At 43.8% G+C, this 15,235-nt stretch overlaps 1 protein-coding gene across 1 annotated transcript in view; it reads right to left on the minus strand.

Moving 5' to 3' along the window:
* slc2a9l2 (solute carrier family 2 member 9, like 2) overlaps positions 1–15,235 on the minus strand; it is a 372,756-nt gene that overhangs the window by 41,072 nt on the left and 316,449 nt on the right. The gene's annotated exons all lie outside the window — the stretch shown is intronic.

Here is a 15,235-nt window from a genome sequence, read left to right on the forward strand (position 1 = left end):
ACTTCACTGCAGTGTTAATGTAAGCCTACTTGTGACACTAATCAATAAATCGACAATAAAACAACTTGATTGATAATTCTGACAATGATTATTCATCCAAGTCTTTCAATGTCCTGGAAGAATCAGGTTGGATATTAGTAATACTGTTCATTGAATTCCATATTTCAGGCAAAATTGGAGAATCAGAGCCATTCACATCTGTTGTCATAGCAAATTGTATAAGTTAATAAACAAACTATCGGCAAAAAATGAAATGAAAACAATCAACATACAAAGCACGGCTCGAAGGGCTGAATGGCCTACTCCTGTTTCTAGTTTCTACGACACAGACCTTTTCCTCAACAGTAGGCTTATTCACAGTATTGCAGATGTCTGCCTCCTAACTACCAACTCAGTGTCCCAGTTGACTCCCTTCATCCCTTCAGTACAACTCAAACAAAAAAGCTAATTAACAGCCTCTTAAAGGGGCACCTGACTCTCTTTATATGTACTCTTATCAAACAATGTCCATCGTATGTATATTTTAGAACAGAATCAACCAACCATTAACAAATAAAAGCAAATTACTCCGGGACACTGGAATCTGAAACAGAAACAGAAAAATCTGGAAGAATCTCAGCAGGTCTGACACACTCTGTGCAGAGAGCTCATGTCTCGAGTTTGGATGACCCTTCGTCAGGGCTGAAGGCAACTGAAAATAAGATGAGATTTTTACTATGGGGTGGGGGAAGGGGGCCGCTGTGGGGTGGGATAGTGAATAAGAACAGAGGTGGAAGAGGTGGGTCAGACACGGTTGAGAACTCTGTCAACCACAATGGATTGACAGGTACCCCGTTTCTCTCTTTAACTAGAAAAAACTTCATCAGATACTTAATTCATTACAACACAATCAAAGAAAAAAATTTTTCCATATTTCTTACAGCTCATCATTACGCAAAGCATCCTTTGTCTATGACCTTGAATAATTTCTCGGAGCAAGTAATTCGCTTTATCAAATAGTCTGATTATTGGTGACTGTGTTGACCCATTTTATTTGAGAGATCTTTTCTTACCAACATTTCCTTCATATTACCAATGCAGCTCAGATACCTTGCAAAAGGTTAAGATTCCATACTGAATATGGTTTATGTTTTAAAAGTTATGAACATGACCTGTATTCCCTGGACATGACAATTGACAAGGTTAAAGCACCACTGAGCTCTTCCTTCTCTTTGACTTTAACAGGCAGCATTTCTCTGATCTCAACATCAGCAACCAACAGTGGCCAGGATTTTACCATCATGTTGCATCTGTTCTCGGGCATGACAGGATTGTAAAATAGGGCATAAAGTGATTAATGCTGGTTTTCATGACTGGCGCCATTTTACAAGTGCTGGGTTTCCAGTCAGCTTCTCACCGAAAATGGGTGAGAGGCAAGTTAGTTTATTGAAACTTATTTAAAGAAGCCATTTACATGTGATTCGTGAGCCCGGTTCTCAATTGTTCGGGTTTACCCCCCCCCTTTATCAATTCGTCAGGGGAGGTTCTCACCAGCAAAGAATAAACATGCTCCCCATGAACGGGGATCTGTCGACTTACCTTGCCAGTGGAACTGGAGTCCATTGACACCAACCCACGGGGAGGCCGAGGGCAAGAGGGGGATGCCCCTTAGGAAGTGTCCAACTGGCAGTGCCACCCTTGCACCTTGGCAATGCCAGTCTAACACCTGGGCAATGCCCACTGGATACCTGGCAATGCCCACCAAGCAGTGCTGGGGGAAGGCTAATGGGGAGGGAGGTGACGGGTCTGATGTGGGAGGGAGTTATCTGCCAGTCTGTAACGATCAGTGGAGGAGAGAGGGAGATGGGGCTCACTGCCACTCTGCAGCGATCGGTGAGGGAAGGGCAGCAGACCATGATCGGTGGGGGAGGGGGTCCATGATTGGTCTGACCGATGGGGGTGAGGATTGGAAGGGGCTGTATCTACGGCCATGGGCCCCCGCGATTGTGGGGGGCTGCTTCAGACAGCCTGCAGTAGCAGAGGCCTGACAGCTCACTCTTTGTCTGTCAGACCCCTGCTACTGCTAATGCGCATGTGTAGTATCAGAGGCCTGCACATGCGCACTATCTCCCACTGCAGGCTTTTGGGCACATTAAGCCCCGGCCACAGGCTTCTGCAGCAAGCAACAGGCTCACTCAGAATTTTGCAGACAGAGTGCATATGGGGAGGGGTGGGAGGGACTAAAAAACACACCCAAAAGACAAATCTGAAACTTCACCAGTTTCAAGTCTGCCCGGTACTTAGGCAAAAAATGGTAAAATACCTCTCAGTTTGAGCAATATCTTCATTTCATGAAGAAGGAGCTCCTGAAACGTGCCACATCTTCCAGCAATACTGTAGCCTCACAGTGGGGCCAGGACAACATCAACAGAAGCCGGGAAAGTCACCGTTGCTATGGACATTTTGTTCGAGCCAGGCCTCCTATACCACAGCCTCCAGTGCTTTATCAAAGAAGTTTGGAACATGCTTATCATTTTTGAAATATTGCTTGAATACTTCACCGGCTACTTATAGGGCTGGCTTCAACCAGAACACAACTCCCATTATTATTCATCACATTTCTTCCATGTACTTGAAAACAGAAAACATCCTGTTTTTTATAGTGTTCAAGAGATGATTCTATGACTGTCCTGCTACTGTTGTCTCATTCAGACTAATTCAATAGCTCCACTGTGGATAAAGGCAGCCTAGATGTTGTGTTGTTTTCTTGGCTCGATTTTTCCTTCTTTTTCTTCTCCTTGTCTGTTACTTGACATTGTATTTTTAACCATTAACTCCATTGAATGCTATTTATAAAAATTGAACACCTGATCATACTTTGCCTCCTCAGCTGACATTTCCAGTTTTTTATTTTCTGCTCAATCCATTTTGTTTCCATGATTGGCTTGTCCTATGCCTTCTACATTTTTTAAACAAATAAGCCAAAAGTTTGCACAATATGAAAACAGATCAAATGGAATACTAAATAAATTAATCCTTATAGAATCAGCTCATTTTTCAATAATTTGACTGCCATCCTTCTATAATTACTACTACTATATACTGTCCCTGAAGACACCAAAGCTGGAACGAATCAGAAACCTTACAACTATAGAATCCTACAGTGCTGGAGGAGATCATTCAGTCCACTGAGTCTGCACTGACTCTCTGAAAGATCATCTTACCTAGCCACCCCCACCATCACCCACCCAACCCCACCCTCAAACCCCAAGCAAGACTCCTGGGGACTCCTGAACTAACTGCCCATTTCTCTTGGACTGCCTGATGGTCACCCATTCTCTTCCTTCCTGGCATCCCTTCAGTCTCTTTGAACATGCTGTCCACAATGCCCTCAGACTCGCGGATGCTCCACAGTGTCCCCTGCTGCTGGCCCAGCTCTGAAACCTCAGCTTCCAGGAGCTGCAGTTGGGAATTCTTCCTGCACACATTCTGGTCCCAGGCACTGGAAATGTGCCTGGCCTCCCAAATGGAACATGAGGAGCAAATCACGGCTTTGAGCTTTCCTGCCAGGACAAAACCCTTCTAAGTTGTTATGGGACAATTTATCAAGTGCCTTTTGGAAATCTATATATGTCACATTGACCAGGTTACCCTCATCTGCCCTCTCTGTTACATCATTGAAAAACCCAAGCAGGTTGGTGAAACATGATTTGCCCTTAACAAATCCATTTTGACTTTCCTTAAATAATTCCCAATTATCCAAATGACTGTCAATTTAAATAACGATACAACATCCTCCATCTTTTGACCTTGAGTTAAAAGTGGAACGGTGCACTGAAGATGTCACCTGAGCTAATCTGCACATTTCAAGATTGACCCCATTGACATCTGGCAAGTGTATCTTTCATCTGCTCAAGGTAAAATGCAACTGCCGGAAAATAGAAAGACTCCAGAATGTAAGTTGCTGCAATGTTAATTGTCCACCCACCTCATTTAGAATCCAGGTAACAATGAAGGAAACAATATGTTAAGCTCTTTCACGATGGACATATGGGAGAGGTGGAATATTTTTTCTGTGCAATATATGCAATAAAATGCAAATATGTTGCATAAATTGTTTAATGATTTTGGTATAATTGATACACCGATGAAACCTTCATCTGAGGTAATGTTACCTAATTACAGCTGCTGTTACTTGACACAGGAAGAAGTCGGTATTGTAATCTATTACTGTTGAGGTGAGGATGTATCACAAGACAGATGGGTCATTACTTGAAGCAATGTTTTTAAAGCTGAGATGAAAATAAGTCAAGTTGTCTTTTCTTGCCTTTGGCTGTGTGGAGATAACGTATTCTCTCCATGTTTGCCTGTGTTTCCTACATATGCTCCGGTTTCCTCCCACCCGCCAAAGATGTACGGGATACGTGGATTGGCCGTGCCAAAGTGCTCCTTTGCAGGTTAAATATGAGGTTGGGACCTGGGTAGGATTGTTGTTGATGCAGGCTCGATGGGTCGAATGCACTGCACTGTAGGGATTCTATGATTCTTCAGGAAGGACACCAGCTTCCAGCTCTGTACCATCACTGATTTCACCCCTGCTTTAGATCACTCATTGCTGAAAGTGTCATCCTTGTCTTTGTTGTCTCCAGCTTTGACTATGTCAATGCTCTCTGACATCTTCCATCCTCTGTAAACATGACTCATTCAAAACTTTGCTGTCCATATCCTAATAACAACAAGTCCCTTCACTGATCACACTGTCAACAGCTCCCAGTCTGACGCCATGATTATAAAATTCTCATCCTTGTTTTCAAACCTTCCAATGGCTTGGGCCAATCCAATCTTTGTAACCACCACTAGCTCTACAACCCTTTCAGATTCCTCTGCTCCCCTAATTTTGTCTGGAACTATGTGACTTTGTGTCAAATTTTGTTTGATAATACTTCTGACAAATGCCTTGGGATGTCTTAGCAATTTAAAAATACTGGGTGGGATTCCATCAACCCCCCATCCCCAAACCCCTGGCTGCAGCATGTTTTGCAAAGGCAACATTCTGAAGGAGAACATCAATCTCCAAGATTAGATCAGGGATAGTCAGATGTAGGTCATTCCTAATAAATTTGACTGAACTTTTTGAGGAGGTGACCAGGTGTGTAGATGAGGGTAGTGCAGCTGATGTGGTTTATATGGATGTCAGCAAAACCGTTGATAAGGTCCATATGAAAACTTCATAAAGAAGGCAAATGCACATGGGTAATTTGATAAGGTGGATTCAAAATTGGCTTAGTTGTAGTAAAGAGAAGACTGGCAGTGGGATCTTCAGGCCCCTCTGATGTCAATGGCTTTTTCTGTAGCTCGCACCTTCCATTGCTGGGGAACCTGCAACAGGGAGGGGGAGATGAGGAGGCGACCAGGAGATCCCACTTGCAGGAAGACCCGGAAAATATAACTCTTGTCATGTAAGTGGGAATAATGTTCCTGATTTTAATTTAACAAAATAGTTCAATATGTTGAATATATAATAGCGCAGAATGAACTAAGAACCTAACTTATTTCTGTGGTATATACTCAACTATTTGGAAGCAGGTGTACCTCTAATGTTGGCTCATACTGGAGTAAAGCCACAATAGTGACACTGTTTTCGTACCGTGATTGTCAATGTACAGCAAGAATGATGTATTTTGCACTTCATTATTAAACTGTGTCAAGTACCCTTGTATTATCACAGGAACAAATGCCCAAACTGATAATTAACCTAGAAATACAGGGTGGGATTCTCCAGCTGCACATGCCCAAAATCCGGAGAACCCTGCTTTAGGTCAATGAACCTACGTGTTGCATGTACACACACACACACCCCCACCCTCCACCAGAACTCCCCCACAGTTCTACGATCTGTCGAACACTACATAACTAACAAATAAGCCACTTCATTGCACAAAAAGCTCTTCAGCCACCACAATTTAAATGGTATGATCAATGCAAAAACAAATCACTCAGAATACGGTCACAAAAGAGCAGCACTGGGATGATGCTCATTGTCATGATCACACATGTGAACTCTCTCCTACAAATCCTAGTTATTTATCTAGGTTTCAAATTATGCTTAAATCTTCAGAATGATGGCTTTCAGTGTGAGTTGATAAAGATAACAGTGACAGAATTACATCAATTTATGTTTCCGTAACAGACTGATAAGCAGACAATATTGCCACTACGTGGGTCATTGAAAAAATATCAGCTCAGCATAAGGCCAGCAGAATACAAAAGGAATACATTTATGCACTGAAGAATGGTGAAGATTTAAGTGCATTTTCAGATTGAGTGATACTCATGAATAACTCAAAGATTCCGTAGAAACTTTACTTATTGCCCTGTGCATAACCTTAAAGCTACAGTACATCACTGTCTTTGCAGCAGTATTTTGTACCAATGTCAGAACCAAGATAATCTGCTGGTTAAAATTACTTATTAGAACAATGTATAGAAATTGAATAGAGATTGAATAGACTGGGTCTGTACTGATTGGAGTTTAGAAGGCTGAGGGGGGATTTTATAGAGACATATAAGATAATGGAGGGGATAGATAGGGTAGAGGTAGACAGATTCTTCCCGCTTAGAAAGGATAGCAGAACTCGAGGGCACAGCCTCAAAATAAGGGGGGTACAGTTTAGATCGGAGTTGAGGAGGAACTTCTTCACTCAAAGGGTGGTGAGTCTCTGGAATTCTCTGCCCATTGAAGTGGTGGAGGCTACCTCGCTAAATATGTTTAAGTCATGGGTAGATAGGTTTTTGATAGACAAGGGAATTAAAGGTTATGGGGAGAAAGTGGGAAAGTGGAACTGATCCACTTCAGATCAGCCATGATCTTATTGAATGACGGGGCAGGCTCGAAGGGCTAGATGGCCTACTCCTGCTCCTATTTCTTATGTTCTTATGTTCTTAAATACCCAGTTCCAAACTCTAGGGATAAAGAAGCTCAGAACACATGTTTTCACATTCAAATGTTCACAAGTGTTCTTTCGGGAAGGAAATCTGCTACCTCATCTGGCCTACAAGTGATCCACAGCCACAGCAATGTAGCTGACTCTCAATTGTCGTCCAAGGGCAACTGGGCATGAGCAATAAACATTGGCCAGCCAGTGATGCCCCATGTTCCACGAATGAATTAAGAAGTGTTCATAAAATTGATGTTTTTCTTCAAATTTTCAGAATTTGCATTTTTGTTATCTTTAACTCTTGTCTTTCCCTAGAATACAGCTTATCTCACGGTGATGAGGTGCACTTTTTGTTTGGCAATCAGAACCAAGTTTTGAATTATAATTTGCCTTTCCTGCTTTAATGGAGCACTGAATTTAATAAGAAAACTGATTTTCTCATGAAGATTATGGATTTCAATGCTTATCCTAGTTCCATTGCTCATTGGAACAATACATGTTGATGCAAATTAGCCAGTTTGTCATTCTTTTCATTTACCTAGGCTATTCAGAAAGCAGCACTAGGAATGACTCGTGGTACTAGATCTAATCAGAATGCTGTTGTATAAGTAGTGTGAGTATTTTTCTGTATATCTCTTACTGACTATTAATGAATGATGGGCATGTGAATTGGATAATGGTTCATATTTTAAGTTTACAGGGCACAATTTTAGATCAAAGTAAATTCCTGGAAGGTGGTGCACAATGATCTATGGACTCAACTCTCAGTACATTGCTGGGAATCTGAGTGCCTGATTGGAAAGGTGTCACAAACAGCCAAGAAATGAGTTGCCTGCTTTTCATTCACCCTTGTCCAGAATTTCTCAAAGGGCCAGATGATCCTCCGCCAGATTTATGGAAGTCAATCCCTGTGGAAATTCAGGGCACTAGGCTACAGATGCAGATTATAATTATTTACAAAGCATTATAAAGATTAGGGAGCTCAGGAAGTCTAAACCTGCAATTGAACTTGTATTGTGTAGGATTACTACAGCAACGGGTTACCATTGATAGGGGAAAACTAATCTGTTTCACGAGAGACTGAACCCAGGTCCCATTCCCCCCTCGTGGATCAGCAACTCAACACTCGGTGAATTCTGGTTCACAATGACAGGAAAACCAACATAAAGCGATCAGGAAATTACATTTCTGTGGATACTTGGCCAACGCAAGGCAGTTACCCCACATAAACCTTTCTGACACCTACCACCTAAAGCCCAAAGGTCAGAATGTTACGTACGGTCATGCTGGTGGGATTTTCCCATCCTGCTGCAATGAACAGGGATTTGGCTGGGGCACCAAATTTTCCAACCTCTCTGCAGAGGAAGTGTGCGCCCAAAGGATCATAAAGCCGAAATTTAATGGTTTATATTTATACAAGTAAAACCCTGGTACATTTGCATTCCAGGAACAGGTTAACATCAGAGATACATGATTTCTTCACTGCTGTTCTACACTGCAGATTCAGAGAATCATAGAATCCTACAGTGCAGCAGAAGGCCATTTAGCCCATCGAGTCTGCACCAACCACAATCCCACCCAGTCTCTATCCCCATGACCCCATGCAAGTCCCCCCGACACTAAGTGGCAATTTAGGATGGCCAATCCATCTAACTCATACATCTTTGAACTGTAGGAGGAAACCAGAGCATCCGGAGAAAACCCACGCAGACACAGGGAGAATGGGGTGCAAACTCCACATAAACAATGATCCAAGGCCAGAGTTGAACCTGAATCTCTGGCGCTGTGAGGCAGCAGTGCTAACCTCTGTGCTGCCCTAGATTGCCTATATCCAGATCTAAAGAAAATGTTGACAGCTCTCCAGGGCTGACCTGGAGGCTCCAGAAATCAAAGATTATTCTCTGAGACACTGCTGCTCACAGTGCTGGTGAAAAATCATAGGGACATCTAAATAATTCCTTTTTTGTTCATTTGCTTTGAACACTTTTGCTTAACATTACAAATATTGGGGATGGTACCAAAAGGCTGTTTGACTGAAAGGCCAGAATCATTTAATTGGTTAACAAGGGGCTGAATTTCCCCACAGGCATTGGGATGGCAGCATCGTTTCCAGTTCCCATGTCTTTCAGCAGCGTGCCGACCGACTGGGCTTTGTATGAGGCAGCCACTTAGGGATGACAGACAACACACAGCTGCTTGGAAAGGCCAAAGGGAAGGTAGCCTCTTTAGGAAAGATGAACCTTGCTCATCCACAAGGTCAGTAGATGCTGCTTTCGTCCTCCTTTTACAATTTGTGTACACTGCTGTATGCTGGCTGCCTGTGGCACAAGCTGTGCCAAGGCTGGACGCGGGAGGTACAACCAGGAAGGAAAGGTGAGATGGAGACAGGACTGAGAGAAAGCAATAAGAACCAAGGGAAAGGGTAGAAGACTGTTCAGAGTAAATTTAAACATTTTGTCTGGGGGCACGTTTAAGAGATTGTACTGGGAATGAGGCCATGTTGTCTGGGCCACATTTCTGAGACTGCCAGGAGGAGTCTGAACTGTTGAGGAAAGTCTAACAGACTATTCTGGCAACATCCAGGTCATGTTAGAAGGATCTGCTTGGCATGCATAGCTTAGTCCTCATATTGGGCAGAGAACCCCTCTCTGGGCAGTGACAGTAATGCACAGAGTGGTGTATAGTGTGTGGTCAATCAACAAAATCATTTGGTCCTGAGGATTAGAGACATAGTACTGGAAAGCAGAGGACACAGGTACATTCAGGCGAGGCATCTGGATTCAGTAGGCCATCAGTTATAAAGTACTGGGAGAGACTGAATAGTCTCATGGGGGTTTCTTGGAAAGTAATAGTCTATGTGCCTCAAGAAAGGGAAGGGTCATAATAACAAAGGGCATGAATACATCAAAATTGAAAGGAATGGCAGAAGGGGAGGACAGCGATATGTGGACGGTGATGGGCCAAGGATAACTGGAAGGCTGGATAGTAACAGGAGTGATAGGAATTAGGAGGTGGCTGTGAAGAAGGATGAAAGAAACTTGTTGGGTGACAAGGAGATTGGAAGGAATTTGTCGCCCTCACAAAGGTTAGTGGCGCCATTGTCACCTTTAGTGAGGCATCACACTTGAAAAAAATAATTTGGGAGGGGTCTCAGGGTGTGTGGGAGGAGTTCAGCAATACTGCTTTTGGCCAATTGAAGGGGCATCCCATTAATTATTTGCTCAGATCATAGAGAACAAAGCTCAGGTAAGTTCTGGCTTTGAGGGTCTAATGCCCATTGAATGAGCTTTGCTCCTTTATTATTGGTGCACATTCAGATGAGAATCCATCAAGTCTTGGCGCTACATGTAAGCTTGGCTGAAAGGCCATCTTATCCTCACAAAGACGTCTGAAAATGGAAGGAGGATCAAACAATCAGGGCCACGGCTGCCGAGTAGAAGCTATGTGTACAATATTCCCATTCTACTGGTCATGACTCTCATGGCACCATGGTTGCAGTCATAACATTAGAACAAGCCTAGGCTGTCGATAGTGAGTGTCTAGACTACTGGAGGAGAACTGACAATAGTCTGACTGAGGGCCATAGCACATTGGGTCTATCGAGCCTAATCTAGACTGTCGCTGTGAATGCGCTGTCAGGTCTGAGGGGAATTCTCAGCCTACTGTGAGCCTCCAGGGCCACCTGCAATGGGTCACTTGGGGATGCCATGTCTAGACTCAGGACAGGCCTAGGGCTTGACATTGGATTCCTGGCTTGGCAATGGATAGAGACCATTCAAAGGCAAGTTGCATTGAGGCCTTGATTCTATTCATTCACAGATACAAGGGGCAATGGAGAGTACAGGTAGCAGGCGAAACTGCCTTGTTAAAGCTGTGATTAGAATGAGGAGAGGAAGAGCTTGTCACCAATTGGCACAGGTCCAGGAGCAGCATCGGCCTGAACATCAAGAGGGAGCGGGTCTCAGGAAGTCTCACATACCGCCTAGGAGGAGAAAAGTCCAGGAACATCCATGGTGCGACCAAAGGTATATAATAGACACATACATGGAGATGAGCGGAAGACAGAGCTGCAGGTTTCTTTGCCTGACTAGGGATGTGATAGTTCACATTTACAACATTTTTCATGAGGAACTCACACCTCAAGGACTTGAAGGGCATCCCATGCCTATAGCTTTGAAGATGACTGCCACACTGAACTTTTTTGCCAGTGGGTCCAGACCTTTGTGGAATCTCACAATCAGTGACACACAAATACATAATGCTAGTGACAGATGCCTGTTTCAATAAAGATCACAATTTAATCCACTTCCACATGGGTGGCACAGGCCCAGCTGCCAGAACTATTGGATTCACAGCGCTTTTAGGTTTTTGGCCAGTACTAGGCACCATCACCTGCACACATGTAGCACTGAGAGCTCTGTGCAGCAGCGAGTGAGATTGATAATTAGAAAAGGATTTTACTCTCCAAACTTCAGCTAATTTGTAATCACAGAAAGCAGATTCTGCAAGTTTGTGCTAGCTACCCAGGGAGCTCTCACGATCCTTACACCTTGTCACATTCACAGGTGCCACGGATCTTTGAGGGACATTGGTGCTTACAGAGTTGGCTCCTCAGGGAAAATGGGTACCCCAGAAGACCTAGCTGATGACACCCATTCACTATCTGCATGGTGCATGACACAATGCAGCACATCCTATCACAAGGTCCTTGATGGAGCAAGCAATTGGCCTCCTGAAAATGCATTTCCTATGTTTGGATCAGTCAAGTGGAGCTCTCCAACACTCACCACAAAGCGTGTCCCACATCATCATTGTTTGCTGTGTTCTACACAACCTTGTGCTGCAAAGTTGTTGCCAGGAGGAGGAGGAGGACGAGGAGGAGGAGGAGGAGGAGGGTGGAATAGAGGACCAAAATGTCTCTTCAAACATGGAGGACATAGAAGGGATCGACATGAAAAGCACAAGGTTGAGGTGAGACACATATAGAAACACACATAACACTTGGAAGACATGTGACAACCTGATAGCTACATGATTCCAGAAGGTGTATGGTGCTGATAAATTGTCTCAATCAATGTTTTCTTCAGCCTTTGCCTCATGGAATGCCCCATCACTTTCAACCTCCATGAAAAAATCTCCTTAATGAGTAGACAAATATCAGTGCTCAGTGTATCCCTAATGATGGGGTCACCCCCGGAAGGTATTTGATCAGTCCTATATGAGTTGTCTTGGCAACATATGGCCGCTGTGGAATCCGATCAGCACTCCCTTAGCACATTGGCGACACGGTAGCACAGTGGTTAGCACTGCTGCTTCACAGCTCCAGGGACCTGGGTTTGATTCCTGGCTCGGGTCACTGTCTGTGTGGAGTTTGCACATTGTCCTCGTGTCTGCGTGGGTTTCCTTCGGGTGCTCCGGTTTCTTCCCACAGTCCAAAGATGTGCGGGTTAGGTTGATTGGCCATGCTAAAATTGCCCCTTAGTGTCCTAAGAAGCTTAGGTTGGAGGGATTAGCGGGTAAAATATGTAGGGATATGGGGGTAGGGCCTGGGTGGGATTGTGGTTGGTGCAGACTTGATGGGCTGAAGGGCCTCTTTCTGCACTGTAGGGTTCCATGATATGTCTTTAAGCAACTCCATTTTCTATTATTCTTTTACCATGGCATTACCAACTCAGTATGAAATGCAGCTATTAAGCAGCCATAAGTCCACATTGCAGAGGGATGCACTCATGTCAATGTAACACCAGTTCGATAAGAACTTACATATCACTCTGTCTTGCTCAGCACATGGTCAGCTTAACAGGGAACAGCATCAAGAAAGTTTCTTTCTTCCCACCGCCAGCTTTTGTCAATGCAGAATGCTGAGGCATCATCTTGCTACTGTCCCTCAATCACCATTTACAAATCACGATGCAGTAACATTAACATTTAGATCATACAGCAAAGCTGCGAGGCTTGTTTGCGTTGTCCTCAGAGAGTGTCTGACCAGGACAACAGTTTGATCAGGACCATGCAATAATAATAGAAAATGCTGCCTAAACTCAGCAGGTCTGGCAGCATCTGAGGAGAAAGAGAGACAAAGTTAGCGTTTTGAGTCCATATGACCCTTCTATAAGTAGAAGGATCATATGGACTTGAAACGTTAACTCTGTTTCTCTCTCTGCCAATGCTGCCAGACCTGCTGGATTTTCTCACCATTTTCTGTTATTATTTTAGGTTTCCAGCATTTGCAGTATTTTGCCTTTATTACTCAGGGCCCTACAATTGTCAAAAGCCTGACGAGTTTCTGTCTTAAGTGATCTTTACATTAGAGCAAAACCTGGGTCCAGTCATTATTGATACAGCAGCCAATGATATCGACCCTTCATAGGTCCTCCTGAGGCCAAAGGAGAGTTGCCTATGCATCACTTTGGGAGCATCGCAGTCCTTGACACAGTACAGTTCACAAAGGCCATTCCTTTCGAGATATCCTAAGTCAAAGAGTGCTCTGACATCAATTTCAGATTAAGTTGTGGACTGTGCCTTTAGCCAAGGATCAAGTGAAGTCCCATTAAGCAGGCGTGCAGGTCCAACGCAAGATGGTTTCAGATGAGGATGCAGTATCATCAGGATGCACACACACCTCTGACATCACACATTCTAACCCCTCTTGTAGTCAAGTGTAAGGATTGAGCCTTTCTTGTGTAGATCATTGTGCGTGGCAAGACTGAGAGCGAGGAATGACATTCAGCCTTCAACGCCAAAACTATATCTTTCTGCAGGAACTATATCCCTCCTCAACAGCGAGCTTTGTACCCTGCTCTTCAAAACTGGGTAGGGCTCAGTTCTCTGGGAATCCCTCACTGGTCACAGCTTACTCTCTGCCCTTTATAAAGACAAACCCATTAACTGTGAACCCAGTGGATGAAATAGTATTTCACAAGCATGAATATCAGTTGTCTCTGTTGCGCCCTCCCCAGTAAGGGATCAAGACACTATTATCCAGGCACTTAGATGAGATGGTGAATTTAAGGTGTCTGTAACACATTCAGTACCGATGTCCCATCTGCTGATTGTGTTACATCCATGTGGACTCTAAGTCTCAAACTGCCTGAAGCCTCCCATTTATCCAAATTAAACTCCATCTGTCATTCATCAGCCGACTGGCCCAATTGCTCAAGATCCCATTGCAATCCTTCTCCACTGTCCACCAAACCACCAATCTTGGTATCATCTACAAACTTTCTCACCAAGAGGGCAATCCTGGAGAAATGGATGCAGGAACCTCAATCATAGAATACCTACAGTGCAGAAGAGGCCATTTGACCCATCAGGTCTGTACTGATTCTCTGAGTAAGAAGTCTGACAACAGCAGGTTTAAGTCCAACCGATTTATTTGATAGTAAACTCACAAGCTTTCGAGGTTTACCTCTTCGTCAGGTGAATGAAGAGTGATGAATGAACTCTTCATTCACCTGATGAAGAGTTTAACCTCGAAAGCTTGTGAGTTTACTATTAAATAAATCGGTTGAACTTAAACCTGCTGTTGTCAGACTTCTTGCTGTGTTTACCCCAGTCCAACGCCAGCATCTCCACATCCTGATTCTCTGAAACAGCATCCCATTCAGGTCTTTCCTGTTCTTTATCCCCATAATCCTATGCATTTACCATGGCTAATCCACTTTTGGACTTTCCTGGGAGGAAACCAGAGCATCCAGAGGAAACCCAAGCAGACATGGGGAGAATGTGCAAACTCCACCCAGTCACCCAAGGGTGGAAGTGTGGCAGCAATGCTAACCATGGCAGCAAGATGATTTGTGGGGCCAGGAGGAGTATTCATCTCACCTATGGCACAAATGAGGCTTGTTCCGATATTTCCCAAAGGGCCTGTAGCCACTGGTGAAGGGAGCACTGCTTTGGCCACATTACAGCCAGGTTCACCAGATGGAGCACATGTAGTGAAAAATCACAACTGGGGCCCAAAATATGTCTGCAGAACCTTGATTTAAATACATTAATGAAACTCCTGCCTGACTCGAGCAATAATTTTGGTTGTCTAAATCAGAACCCTCTTCTTGGGTGAGCAATTTAGGAACTTACACAAAAGTAATCTCACCCATTCACACTGAAAAATGGAGCAGTAGTGAAACAGAAATCACATCCCTGCTTTCTGTGTCTCTTTTCAGTGTAGAAGCTGATGCTGCATTTTATTATTTTCTTGTGAATTCTAAGGCTATCTTTGCTCCTCGGTCCCTACAAACCACTCAGACAACGGAATGAAATTTTAAACACCTGGAACCAGTTATACTTGGTAGAACATTCTGACTTTTAGGCCAGAA

The sequence above is a fragment of the Carcharhinus amblyrhynchos genome, chromosome 1, assembly GCF_965287045.1.
Source record: "Carcharhinus amblyrhynchos chromosome 1, sCarAmb.v2.hapA, whole genome shotgun sequence".
Lineage (NCBI taxonomy): Eukaryota > Metazoa > Chordata > Chondrichthyes > Carcharhiniformes > Carcharhinidae > Carcharhinus > Carcharhinus amblyrhynchos.